The sequence below is a fragment of the Schistocerca nitens genome, chromosome 2 (assembly GCF_023898315.1).
Source record: "Schistocerca nitens isolate TAMUIC-IGC-003100 chromosome 2, iqSchNite1.1, whole genome shotgun sequence".
Classification (NCBI taxonomy): domain Eukaryota; kingdom Metazoa; phylum Arthropoda; class Insecta; order Orthoptera; family Acrididae; genus Schistocerca; species Schistocerca nitens.
In genome coordinates this window covers 401,721,859-401,737,431 of record NC_064615.1, presented here as the reverse complement: position 1 = coordinate 401,737,431, position 15,573 = coordinate 401,721,859, and positions in this window count along the sequence as shown.

Sequence of the window (15,573 nt, the reverse complement as noted above, 5' to 3'; positions counted from 1 at the left end):
AATTTAACCGACAGGAAGAAGGTGCTGTGATATACAAACGATTAGCTTTTCAGAGCATTCACACAAGGTTGGCGCCGGTGGCGACCCCTACAACGTGCTGACATGAGGAAAGTTTCCAACCGATTTCTCATACGCAAACAGCGGTTGACCGGCGTTGCCTGGTGAAACGTTGTTGTGATGCCTCGTGTAAGGAGGAGAAATGCGTACCATCACGTTTCCGACTTTGATAAAGGTCGGATTGTAGCCTATTGCGATTGCGGTTTATCGCATCGCGACATTGTTGCGCGCGTTGGTCGAGATCCAATGACTGTTAGCAGAATATGGAATCGGTGGGTTCAGGAGGGTATTACGGAATGCCGTGCTGGATCCCAACGGCCCCGTTATCACTAGCAGTCGAGATGACAGGCATCTTATCCACATGGCTGTAACGGATCGTGCAGCCACGTCTCGATCCCTGAGTCAACAGATGGGGACGTTTGCAAGACAACAACCATCTGCACGAACAGTTCGACGACGTTCGCAGCAGCATGGACTATCAGCTCGGAGACCATAGCTGCAGTTACCCTTGACGCTGCATAACAGATAGGAGCACCTGCGATGGTGTACTCAACGACGAACCTGGGTGCACGAATGGCAAAACATCATTTTTTCGGATGAATCGTGGTTCTGTTTATAGCATCATGATGGTCGCATCCGTGTTTGGCGACATCGCGGTGAACGCACATTGGAATCGTGTATTTGTCATCGCCATACTGGCGTATCACCCGGCGTGATGGTATGGCGTGTCATTGGTTACACGTCTCAGTCACCTCTTGTTCGCATTGACGGCACTTTGAACAGTGGACGTTACATTTCAGATGTGTTACTATCCGTGGCTCTACCCTTCATTCGATCCCTGCGAAATCCTACATTTCAGCAGGATAATGCACGACCGCATGTTGCAGGTCCTGTACGGATCTTTCTGAATACAGAAAATGTTCGACTGTTGCCCTGGCCAGCACATTCTCTAGATCTCTCACCAATTGAAAACGTCTGGTCAATGGTGACCGAGCAACTGGCTCATCACAATACGCCAGTCACTACTCTTGATGAACTGTGGTATCGTGTTGAAGCTGCATGGGCACCTGTACCTGTACACGCCATCCAAGCTCTGTTTGCTTCAATGCCCAGGAGTATCAAGGCCGTTATTACGGCCAGAGGTGGTTGTTCTGGGTACTGATGTCTCAGTATCTAGGCACCCAAATTGCGTGAAAATGTAATCACATGTCAGTTCTAGTACAATATATTTGTCCAATAAATACCCATTTATCATCTGTATTTCTTCTTGGTGTAGCAATTGTAATGGTCAGTAGTGTAGATTTCCAGAAGGGTATTGACACCATGCCTCACAAGCGGCTTGTAATCGAATTGCATGCTTACGGAATATCGTCTCAATTTCCTGCCAGGGAGGTCACAGTTCGTAGTAACTGACAGAAAGTCATTACATAAAACAGAAGTGATTTATGACGTTTCGTGAGGTAGTGTTACAGGCCCTTTGAAGTTCCTTATCTATAGAAACGATTTAGAAGACAATTTGATCCATCAGAAGATCAAAACGACTTAAAACGATTTGGATCTGTATGGCATGAAAATTGGTAACTGATAATATTGGGGCAAAGTATGTACGGAAACACTCTGCATTGTTGCCAAATGTATCAAAATACCAGATCCAAGATGGCGATGTGTAGACTTGGCAACAGTGTATGATGTCATCCAAGATGACAGATTTTGGTGGGAACTATGAATTTTGGCGGGAAGAAGGTCAACTGGGCTACCTCCACTAACCTAACCCCCCTTCCCCAGAAAAAGTGTGGGAGGTTCAAATTCCAACAGGATAATGCATCACACCACAGTTATCTCTACAAAGCAAAGAAAATCGCGGGAGGATAGTTCACTTGGGCTACCTCCAATAACCTAAGTCGTCCGACCGCCACTTCCTCCTACAAACTGTCACCAAATTTGAATTGTTGTGGTAAACAAAGGTCACCTGGGGTTTCGTTACCAACATAAGAAAACTGCGGGAAGATAGGCCACTTGTACTAACCTAAGTCATCCGACCGCCACCTTTCTACTACGAACTAGCGCCAAATTTGAATTCCAAAAGAATAATGCATAACACTCTGCTTATCTCTACTGAGCAAAGAAAATCGCGGGAAGATAGCTCACTTGGCCTACCTCCACTAACCTAAGTCATCCAACAACCACTTCTTCCTATGAACTGGCACCAAGTTTGAATTTTTGCAGTAAACAAAGGTCAGTTCACGTATCTCTACTAGCTAAGAAAATGCCGCGAAGGAAAGGACACTTGTACTAACCTCAGCCGCCTCCTCCTAAAGATTTCTGGGGTAAGCACTTGGACATAAGTCTTTATTTAATCATTTTCATGCAGTACCGCCATCCAGTGTCTTCACAACGAGTTCCGGACTCCAGCTGACTTAGTACACATTGCCACTATCAGAGGGTGCTCTCATCTGTGACATAATCCAAGATGGCGCAAACAGTGTGTTTGCCACGAGGTCTGGTCTCAGACTGACTTAGTACACAGTACCAGCACCAGTGGGCGCTACCGTGACGTCAGGTGATGGCACAAGTACCGTAATCCAAGATGGTGGCAAACAGTGTGTTCACCATAAGGCTTAGTACATATTGACACCACCAGAGAGCGCTACCATGGACTTGGAATGAATTTTCGCAAGGGCCACGCCCATCTGGACTTGGAAGGAAATAGTTAAAGTCTCCGCCATGATCCTCAACCGACCGCCACGTCCCCTTATCAACCCATGTTGGCGGGCTAACGTTACTAACGTGCGCTAACGTGCACTAACGTGTACTAACATGCACAGTGCATTACATCATCCAAGATGGTGGGGCGAAATGGCGGGAGAACGACTCTGCCTATGCTAAACATAAGTCTTTATTGTTTTGCAAGCAATGTCTCCACCACGAGATCTAGACTCCAACTGACCTAGTACTCATTACTGCCACCAGAGGGTACTGTCATCCTTCCTATGACCTAATCCCAGATGGTGGTCTGTAGGGGGAAAATGTTGTCAAAATTACGCAGGCTGCGCTGGGGTGCTGGGGAAAGTAAGGAAGGAGTTCACTCTATTTAGTTTGGAACTTTTTATTTAGGCATTGAGTGTATTTGTCACGCTCACGCAAAACACTCGCCCTGATGTGCTTGGGGTCACAATATATAGTCTGCAGACATGCAAGTAAGTCAGTTTTCCGAAATAATTACGGTACAGACCTGCAAACTGCTCCTAAATAATGCAGCACAGTGATGTGTAGACACGCTCAGTACTCGTAAGCTGCCCAAATAGCGCATTGCACAGCCTACAGCCCCGCTCGCAAAGTGCCACGGTCGTCAGCTGTCAAACTACGCACAGATGCCGGGACGCATGAGGCGGGGACATCCCTTTCATACTTGATTCCTGAGAAATTGCTATCCAAATACGTGTTCACCTAGACACACGTGTTGATGTGATCGGGCAGGAGCGCAGCCTCGAGTCGCTGGCGAACGCAGGTGGAAGTTGCATCTAGGCGCCTTTGATGAGGCTACCCTCCCTCTGACTGCGGTCCGGCGAAGACGCTGCAGAAATCCATTCCAGAATATCAGAAGCTGCTTTCTCCTTAGCGATTCTAATGGACCATGCGTGATGTGTGGCTAACACATCACCACGCATAGCTACTTACCATCGCAAGTGCATCTAGCAACATTCTCAATGTTATACTGAAGCCACATTCCTATCTAAAATAATAACTAAGGTGAACTCTAGTAAATTGCGTAGTGTCCCAGAAATACTTAACGTGCCCTTTTGTAGGAGTTTTTCGTGTTGTCTCAGCTTGTATGCACGGAAATTCTTGCCCTAACAGAACCTCTTTACGAAAATAACACAGAGTAATGCCGAATGCAGTCTTCTTCGCAGACCTAACGTGGTACCCACTCCATCATGTGCTACCCTTCCTGCTCTCAACATACGCAAATGTTCTCACCGCTATGTAGAGGCTTCTATATCCCAGCACAAATGATGTGAATGAATCGAGCATTATGATTGGCTCTTATCGAATTCACCCTTCGAATTACTGATGCCGCCGGTATCGAAGCACTGTCCGCCTCTTCTTTCTCGGACTTTCAGCAGTAAAATTGTTTTGCACAAATCACTGAATTGCATTGACAGATAAACCCATAAACTTGTCTATAGATCATCAAATGCATACCATACTCACAAGGATATTGGAAGCCAGTAACATATCTACCAGTGCAACTACAATTAAATATTATGATTGCTGCCACAATCTGACACCGATCGTTGTACAGTTAATGTCTCATTTTGACGGCGGTGTTTCTAGAGCCAATCTCAGTATCTATAGCGCACGAAATTTTCCACATAAAAAAATCTCTCGCAGTTATCTATGTGCTGAATCTATATGTCCCTCACGATAGGACACACAGTCATCCTCTCTAGTCATGCCACAACATTAACCATACTAATACAATGCAATATATACAAATTTTACACAACATAAGCCACAGTAACTTTACAATGCAATATATACACATTTTAGGCAATCAGTGGAGTTTTCGTTTATACCTGTACACTACCCGAAAAATTATGGTATGCCTACACTCACACAGGCTGTATGTCGCAATATTGCCCAGTCCTAGGAAAGCACAGTCAGCTTTTTCTTTCTTTCTACAGACGTGACATTCAGCGCCATACAAAATCATCCCTTTTACATCAGAGCACCCTCAGCGGACCGAAGTCGCTCTCAGAACTCTTCTACAAATTCGAGATCGTTTCCCCTCGTCACAAACGAGTTACTGTTTCTGCTCCGAACCTGCTCGCTTCTCTGCAGACATCTCCAGATTAGGGGATTACAAGAACATATGTATTTTCGTATGGTTCACCATAATATTATACCATTTTCGCGGTACTTCTCGATATAAAGCACTAGGCGGCCTCCTACTGGTCGTTAGCGCAACATAATTCTCAAGATATACAATGGAAATTATTTCTCTACAAACCCCAAACTTGAGCGAGGTGCCGGCCGGGGTGGCCGTGCGTTTCTAGGCGCTACAGTCTGGAACCGAGCGACCGCTACGTTCGCAGGTTCAAATCCTGGCTCGGGCATGGATTTGTGTGATGTCCTTAGGTTAGTTAAGTTTAAGTAGTTCTAAGTTCTATGGGACTGATGACCTCAGAAGTTAAGTCCCATAGTGGTCAGAGCCATTTGAACCATTTAGCGAGGTGCAGCGTGCTGTAAACCACTGAGTAAGTAGAAACAAATAGAGGAAACTGATATTTCCACTCTCGATGATGATGATGATGATTATTAGTGTTTTAGGGCGCACAACAGCGAGGTTATCAGCGAATACCGATGTCAGTGACGTAACACATTCCAAATCACCCCTATAATTTACAAGCCAACTAAGGTCTTCACCATGTCTAGAGAACAGGCAAACGTGTTTTCTACATGCCAGATGCACTCACCACAATCGATCTTCTCTCAACGAAATATAGCCGCGAAACGTGCAGAAGCAGTCAACCGAACAATTCACATGGGAGGGAATAACAGTCTAGCGCAAACGCAATTCCATACGCAATCTTCTCAAATTTCCATTTGATCACTAAGGCCGCCCAACACATATTAAGTATTAGTTCGCTATGCGGTCGTCTAGAGGACGGCAAAGTTAACTCAGATACATTCCTACACTCCAACAGGCCTCTGGATTTGGACAGCTGCTGCCTTTAACGGGAAACGTGAATTATTCCCACCACAGGCCATGAATACACGAAATTATTCCAGAAAACCAGTCACATATATGTTTTATCATTATACTTACAATTAAATGCTACGATCGTGGTCTCAATTGAATGGCATTCGACAATGAGCGAAGTATCGGAAATACACCCTGCTGTCGTCAGTGGCTCTAGAAATAGAAACCTTTCTGATGACTTGACATACTCTTCACTGTGCTATCACAGTACTCTAAGTCAAATTCATACCCCCTTATGACTGGACATAGTCATTTCCGTTCCACAAACACATACTTTATAAACCTAATGCTCAAATGCGAACATATCACGTACCCACCACTACTACTAAGTAGAATACTTCGTCAATAACTGATTGCCTACGATACGAAATAATACTGACCGAAAATCAACGATGGGTGTTCATGTCTTATGTTTTTCTTGCAAGTGCTACCACTGTGTCTTAGAAAGAGAGACGTAACCGGCCAGATGTTAAAGAAAAACCCGATTGCAGCAACTACCGTATATTACTATCACAAGCGATCTTGGTTTCTACAGGTGCACAAAAGTATCTAGGTTAAAAGCTATACCCACTTTACGAATCGAGATATGACATTACTTCTGAATGAGGTGGTTTTTCCGGACAAATACCGTGATGGTGATCGTAGGAGTGTTTTAGCCCATGGTGCACCCTTGGGATAAAATTACCGCATTTTGAAAGTGATTCGGCTATGGAACGTAGTATGTAAGAGGTATTTGCGACTCCCTCACACCGCCCCAACTAGATGATGCCATAGTATTTGTAGCTCATTCTGTCTCGATACCACATCAGATGTTCTGCGATATATCCACTGAGTTATAGGCGATGACTGATTGAGAAGGAACACAACAGAAGTAGTAGATGATGTGCCGTTTGAGGCCGTAAGCAGAAAAATGTACACTAGCTTCTCAGATCTCTAGTGTTACGCTATCCGCTAGAAATGATGTCCATCATTTGGAATCAGGTCTTTCCATTCAAGCACGTACCTGCATCAGATCACACCCACACGTGAATCATATTTCTGGCACTCTCATATCTCGAAAAGACTCCCTTCCTCGAACCTGTCTGCTACAGTAAAATTACAACCTGGTTTTAGTCACCCCCTACACATCTTGCAACTGCTCCCATTTCTACAGCTTTCCACATGTGATCGTTCCAATTTAAGTCGGAACTGAGCAGAAGTAGGAGAAAACCCCACCCACCACCTTCTGCAACCCGTGTAGAAACAGAACGATCTGAGTTAATGCAACAGGACAGTGTTTTGACCATTCGGCGGAAATGCGCGGGATGTGGTACGTCCCCAAACTACATACAAGTACTACAGATCCGCGTCCATTCAAATCAGTCAGCCCAACAATCTATCATCGTTATTCTATACTCCCCAACAGAGAAAAATCACGAACTATAAAAGCTCATCCGATTTAGAAGTCACATAGACACCGATGCGGACGCAATGATGGAAAGCTGCGGTGGGCCTCCAATGCGGAGAAAGAGATTTCGCTATATATGACGGTAGTATCTGTTCCCGAAAGAACAGTTACCGTGGATGACCATGCAGCTTTGCTAGAAATAAAATGATAATTAAATGGACACCCTAGCTGCAAACAGGCGTTGATGTACTTCATTGGGGACATGTTGAAAATGTGTGCCCCGACCGGGACTCGAACCCGGGATCTCCTGCTTACATGGCAGACGTTCTATCCATCTGAGCCACCGCGGGCACAGAGGATAGTGCGTCTGCAGGGACTTATCCCTTGCATGCTCCCCGTGAGATTTCGCAATGCTCACCCCAGAATACCATAGGGTGCAGCTATCGAAGCATTCCTAACGGTATACCTCCTCCCTCACCGAATTTACACCTCAAACTGCTGCTGCCACCAATTAACTATATAGGCACCAGAGAGGCCACTTTAAAGTTTGATCACCTATACTCTAGGTCAGGGCCGCACAAGGTGCATGCACCGGTGCATCGCACAGTGCAGAGTGCAGAAAGACGGCTGCGCCATGTTGACGACGGTGCAGACCCCCCACTCCTCGGCTTTGCGCAACAGCGCTGCCTCTCACTTGCTTAGCTTGTGTCGCTCGCGCCGCCTGTCTCGACCTGTTTCAAAGCTTTTGCCCTGTTGTCTTCGTCATTGCCAAATACTAATGTACACTAGGTGGAGAGCTTAGTTTGGTGTACCGGTACAATAGAGATTTATATAATAACTGTAATGGTAACAATTTTAAATTTGGTTTCAACACAAATGTATCTTCCTATGTGCTCTTTTTTTATTTTTCCAATTATGCTACTAAGATCTGGAACAAGAGATTGGCTGACAGCAATTCTGTGAGAATTTTTTAAATTACAATTAGAAATACTCGCACCCAATCTAGTTTTTGTACAAGACAAAACAGAAAAAAACCTTTCACATACACAAGTGGAACCAAACATAGAAATAATCTTCGCTGCTTCTCCGTGTAACTTGAGAAATTCTTCCTTCGGCAAATTCTGGTAGAATTGGAGCAAACCTTTTGTATTGTAAAATCCATTCGGTGAACATCGCTTTGCAAATCAATTAGTTCGAATTGTAAATCTGAATGCGCACTTTCAATATCCATCGAAAAAGGTTTCACAAAAACATCGAGAATTGGCTGCAGGTAGGTAATTTCCTTAAACAATAACAAAGCCAATGTTAATAAATGAAAGTAATGTAAGCCGTTGTTTCGAAGTACTAAAATGCGATAGATTTTAGTAAACATGCAATGTGTACTATTGGTTTTAATGTAATGTTACACTTGCATATGTAACCCAATCTCCTTTATTTAGCTGTATGTCATATACTGGCACATTACCTGGAATAGGTCGTTAAACGCATTTTCAAGGGATTGTAGTACCTCGACGTATTTTTCAAAGCGCGCTCCTTCCTGCACAGATGCTGTCAAACAAAAACGTAGTACCGTTTTGATTAGAGCGGTTATAAAAATCAGGCTGTTTTAATAAAGGTACAATTTATATCTTGCTTACCTAGTTCTGGGAAGTGTTGCGTATTTTTCTCTGAAAGGTTGTTTTTGAGGAGCTTCAGTTTATACTGGAAAGCGTTTACTTGGCTGATCATATCGTTGATGAGATTGCTTTCTTTTTGAAGTTTCAGACTTAAATCATTTAGAAGAGCCATAATGTCTGCTAAAAATCCTAAATCAGCTACCCATTCAGGGTCATGAAAAAGTGGCTCCGGACGTCCTTTGCTCTCCAAAAACTAAGCCACAGTGTGGCGTAGTCGAAAAATTCGGGAAATCACTTTCCCTTTGCTCAGGCAGCGCACCTCAGCGTGGTAGGGAATATCTGGATACTCCTCTTCAAAGGAAATCAAAAATTCTTTTAATTGACGATGAGTGAGTCCATGAGAACGAATGTAGTTCACGATACGCACCCCTACCTTCATCACGTCTTGAAGACCGATAACTTTCGCACAAAGAGCCTCTTGGTGTGCAAAACAATGAACGGTAGGTAAATTCGGCATGTTAAGTTTTTTTGCAGTAGGCCAATAAACCCTTTTGCTTTACCGCACATTACTGGTGCCCCGTCTGTGGTTACGGAAAACAGCTTCTCCCAAGGGAGTCCTATTCCTTCAGCTGCCATTTCAACAGCTGCTAAAATATCCGCCCCTGTAACAGTGTCCTTCAACGAAATCATATCCAGGAGCTCTTCCGTTACATGTAGGTCGTCGTCCACGCCACGCAAAAATATTTCTAACTGAGCCGTGTCGCTAGTATCCGTGGACTCATCAAGTGTGATGGAGTACGCTAGGAAATTTTCAATTTTGGCTGCCAGTTGTTCATGCAAATTCTCAGCAATGTCGTTGATTCTCCGATGTATTGTCATTCTGGAAAGTGGTATTCTGCTGTAAGCGGGGGCTAATGTGGGATTCATTGTCTCTACTACGTCCAACATAATGTTTTTTATTAATGGCCCGTCCATAAATGGCTTCCCAGCTCTTGCTAAACGTAGAGCAACTTTGTAACTAGCTCTGAGAGTCCTTTCGCAACACCCCTCATCTTCTTCACCGTAAAGTAGAGAAAAAAAGATATGTTTGAAATAATTTATGCGAAAACGAAAACTAAGGAATCTAAACAAATGTTATTTCGTTTCGTATGACCTTTAACCAAAATATACATGCTAAAGTACTTGCAACAAACCTCGCTTGAAGATACAGAATTCTCTTTTGCAAGAGTTTGGAAGTTCCGTAATTCTTCCTCTCTGGCATCCCCTGTTATATCACAATACTTTTCTGAATGCAGTTTGCTGTAGTGCCTTTCAATAGACGATTTTCTGACACACGTAATTAGTGTACCGCAGATTAGACATTTAGCTTTATCGTCACAACGCACAAAAAAGTAGGAGAGTTCCCATTCCGGTTTAAATTAACTTTCGGCAATTTTCCCTTTTTTTGGAGCAAATGGTTCCATTATTCCGGTAATTGTCTTGCGCTTACGTATTCCAATGCTGACTAAGCCGTCTGGCAGCGCATTCGGCAGCGTACAGCATCGGCCTCACCTAGCAAGCCGAGTTGAGGCGAATGTGCAGGCAACTCGCTGCACCTCGCTTTGCACGCGTGCGGTTTTCCGTGTTTGTGCGGCCCTGCTCTAGGTGAATGATCGTATCTCACAGGCTATACTAAGTCGCAAGAGACTCTCCCTCTGGTCCTGGTCCAAACACTATTTTCTAACACGCTTTTGTACAATGCCAAAAATTTCGTTTTTCTGTCACGACTTAAAGGCCAGTGTCAGGTTCTAAACTGACATTAAGAAGTTCTGATCGACGACCTTTCGCAGGAAACTAGACGCTGCATGGTGTAAATCATATTCTTACGGCGGATCGCATAGAGTGCCACACATGTGTTTATTTTAAATAAAAGACAATTACAACATAAGCAAATTCGAAGAGTTTTGGCACGTTGGCGTAGGTTCAAAAATGGTTCAAATGGCTCTGAGCACTATGGGACTCAACATCTGTGGTCATAAGTCCCCTAGAACTTAGAACTACTTAAACCTAACTAACCTAAGGACATCACACACATCCATGCCCGAGGCAGGATTCGAACCTGCGACCGTAGCAGTCGCGCGGTTCCTGACTGAGCGCCTAGAACCGCTAGACCACCGCGGCCGGCGTTGGCGTAGGTCTCCAAACTACAGTTCTAAGGTGATTCACGAGCTCTACAGTTAGACTCGTCTCTCACACTGACGGAATAGTTGAGGACACTGCATTCTCTTTCAACTGATATTGCACTCATGTATGCGATCAGTGTTTCGGTGCTATCCACCCCACAAGCTGCTGTCCTTCCACCAAAACTTTTTCCCCAACTCAAACAACCAATATCAGTCAATGATTATGTGGTAACCAGTGCATGGATAGGATGGAGAAGACAACATCTATGTACTCTAATAATAAGCATCACAGTTCATAGCGCAAACAATTTTACATTAACTTCCACACCGGCCAGTGATGTAACAGCATCGTTCCCCAATTTCGCTATTATAGCTAAATCACCCCACTCTGCGAGTATCAGTGCAAACATGGATAGATGACTGTGCAGTACATCCATTCAGTGTTCATTCTCAAACACATAAATCGTCAAAGTATACCAGACAGCGCTCCACATATTTCTATCACCTAGAGCATAGTACAGGGCTATTACAAATGATTGAAGCGATTTCATAAATTCACTGTAGCTCCATTCATTGGCATATGGTCACGACACACTACAGATACGTAGAAAAACTCATAAAGTTTCGTTCGGCTGAAGCCGCACTTCAGGTTTCTGCCGCCAGAGCGCTCGAGAGCGCAGTGAGACAAAATGGCGACAGGAGCCGAGAAAGCGTATGTCGTGCTTGAAATGCACTCACATCAGTCAGTCATAACAGTGCAGCGACACTTCAGGACGAAGTTCAACAAAGATCCACCAACTGCTAACTCCATTCGGCGATGGTATGCGCAGTTTAAAGCTTCTGGATGCCTCTGTAAGGGGAAATCAACGGGTCGGCCTGCAGTGAGCGAAGAAACGGTTGAACGCGTGCAGGCAAGTTTCACGCGTAGCCCGCGGAAGTCGATGAATAAAGCAAGCAGGGAACTAAACGTACCACTGCAGACGGTTTGGAAAATCTTACGGAAAAGGCTAAAGCGGAAGCCTTACCGTTTACAATTGCTACAAGCCCTGACACCCGACGAGAAAGTCAAACGCTTTGAATTTTCGGCGCGGTTGCAACAGCTCATGGAAGAGGATGCATTCAGTGCGAAACTTGTTTTCAGTGATGAAGCAACATTTTTTCTTAATGGTGAAGTGAACAGACACAATGTGCGAATCTGGGCGGTAGAGAATCCTCACGCATTCGTGCAGCATATTCGCAATTCACCAAAAGTTAACGTGTTTTGTGCAATCTCACGGTTTAAAGTTTATGGCCCCTTTTTCTTCTGCGTAAAAAATGTTACAGGACACGTGTATCTGGACATGCTGGAAAATTGGCTCATGCCACAACTGGAGACCGACAGCGCCAACTTCATCTTTCAACAGGATGGTGCTCCACCGCACTTCCATCATGATGTTCGGCATTTCTTAAACAGGAGATTGGAAAACCGATGGATCGGTCGTGGTGGAGATCATGATCAGCAATTCATGTCATGGCCTCCATGCTCTCCCGACTTAACCCCATGCGATTTCTTTCTGTGTGGTTATGTGAAAGATTCAGTGTTTAAATCTCCTCTACCAAGAAACGTGGCAGAACTGCGAGCTCGCATCAACGATGCTTTCGAACTCATTGATGGGGACATGCTGCGCAGAGTGTGGGAGGAACTTGATTATCGGCTTGATGTCTGTCGAATCACTAAAGGGGCACATATCGAACATTTGTGAATGCCTAAAAAAACTTTTTGAGTTTTTGTATGTGTGTGCAAAGCATTGTGAAAATATCTCAAATAATAAAGTTATTGTAGAGCTGTGAAATCGCTTCAATCATTTGTAATAACCGTGTATTTAATTTACGATCCATATCTCTGCGTATGGGACTCACAGAACATTCTCGCTGTTTTGGGGTAAAATTTGAAATTGAAAGACCCTTCTCACATTGTCATTGACCAACCCACCATGCAACACCGCTAGCGAATTGAATAATTTTTATAGGCGATGGAGCTCCATACGGATGGAGTTGGATGCATTTTTACATAAATCAACCAAGCTATCAACCCTAAAGTACTGTTCTAGAGTCTAGGATCGGTACCTGGAAGGTATTGGTAAGAGAGAACATAAGCACACACACTGCTAAGGCTACAACGTTCTAAACTTAAAACGGGATATAATGTTAGATCGCTTACTTTTCCAACCTATCAGTCGTATGGAATGTAGCGCTGTTAATATTACTTTGTGAGAAACATACTTCAAGCGCATGACATACATCCTCCTTCCCGCTTTCTCTACGAAAAACTATGTTATCGAACCGTAAAACACTTGCTCTGCTTGATACGAGCACAACATAGCTTTCACATCCGAACACCGGTTCAGAAATTATACCATGCCTGCATCAGATTTATATAAAATGATCGTTAGTAGCGGGTGATACATCCGACCAGGAAACAAATAAACACATAGCAGCAACGCCCGAAATGAGAAAATTACAAGTCATTCCATCACTAACTCTGTAAACAGCACATCTGTCGGACAAATGTGTAAACGGGGATTGCAACACCTCACAAGCTCCTATCGCTAACTTAGTTAATACGCTGAAGTCTCGATTTTACACCCAAGATGCGTTAGGAGGGATGGAATACATCACATAAATCAAAGTACGTTTAGAGGAATGTATCAAGATTCGTCACACATGAGATGGAAGTCCTCTGATGACCGACAGGTTTATCGTTAACGATCGCAAGTAGACAGTGCTGTAAACCGCATACAGAACACGTGGCTGTATACGAGTAGAACTCAGGCTATGTCACGGGACTGATACATACGGACAGAACACTAGAAAAAAATGGACCTTCAGAAACTTCTCTTTCTCTAGAATGAACCAGCAACCATTAAGTCGCACCTCATTACAGCTCTATCTCAATCGATCACCTCGTCCACTCTCTGCTATCGTTTAACGCAGATGCAAGTAATTTAGAGGTAAATGTTTCTCTGTCTTCCTGAAAAGTATTAATACAGTAGTCAACTCGCGTGTATCACTGGTACCTCAACAGACAAACAGTATAATACTGCCTCGACGGAAAAAAATTGACTACTTCCCTGATTCCCTTCATTTCGGTGTCGACGTTTTCCTGGATTCCTCCTGTCCCCGCATACTTGTTCCCATGTACAAATTGTTCGACGCGAACCAAGAGATACGCATGTACTTCCTCAATTTCAAAGCATTTCGGTGTACATTCTCTCAATTTATACTTATTCCCTCGTCATTTTTTTCAATTCTATCGATTTTATGTCAGATCTATCCATGCGATCACGACATAACATCTCATTCTGTGTTCTAAAATTGCCTATAAATGTAGCACAGCTGCCAACACCTAGCCCAAATGCTCTGGTCGGGAGGCGCAATATAACACTGTACTCGACTGTATCCAGTCACCTCCAAATTCGGACAGCGTTTGCCTTGTTTTCGGTATGTCGAATTAGATGGGTAAATTCGATAAGAGCCAATCATAATGCTCCATTCATTCACATCCTTTGTGCTGGGATATAAGAGCCTCTACATAGCGGTGAGAACGTTTGCGTAGCTTGAGAGCTAGAAGGGTAGCACGTGATGGAGTGGGTACCACGTTAGGGCCGCAAGGGAGATTGCATTCGGCGTTAATCTGCGTTACTTTCGTAAAGAGTTTCTGTTAGGGCAAGAATTTCCGTGCATACAAGCTGAGACAATACGAAAAACTCCTACAAAAGGGCACGTTAAGTATTTCTGGGACACTACGCAATTTACTAGAGTTCGCCTAGGTTATTATTTTAGATACCAATGTGGCTTCAGTATATCATTGAGAATGTTGCTAGATGCACTTGCGATGGTAAGTAGCTACGTGCGGCGATGCGTTAGCCGTACATCACACATAGTCCGTTAGGATCACTACGGAGAAAGCAGATTCTGATATTCTGGAACGGTTTTCTGCAGCGTCTTCGCCGGACCGCAGTCAGAGGGAGGGTAGCAACAAACTCACGCGCGTGTCCCAGCTTGGAGCGGGTGCGCACTGTAAATAAGTCTTCGCTCCCATTAGATCGCCTCATCAATGGCGCCTAGATGCAACTTCCACCTGCGTTCGCCAGCGACTCGAGGCTGCGCTCCTGCCCGATCACATCAGCACGTGTGTCTAGGTGAACACGTATTTGGATAGGGATTTCTCAGAAATCAACAATGAAAGGGATGTCCCTGCCTCATGCGTCCCGGGATCTGTGCGTAGTTTGACAGCTGACGACCGCGTCACTTCGCAGTCCAGTGGACAGGGTGTGGGAGAGGAGGGTGCTTGCGCATGTTGATTTCACTATTTTGGGAGTGGGCCTGTAGGCTGTGCCATGCGTTATTTGGACAGCTTACGAGTACTGAGCGTGTCTACTCATCACTGTGCTGCATTACTTAGGAGAAGTTTGTAGGTCTGTACTGTAATTATTTCGGAAAATTAGGAGTCGTTTGCATGTCTGCAGACTGTGTATTGTGGCCCCAGGCACATCAGGGCGAGTGTTCTGCGTAAGTACGATAAATATATGCAGTGCCTAAATAAAA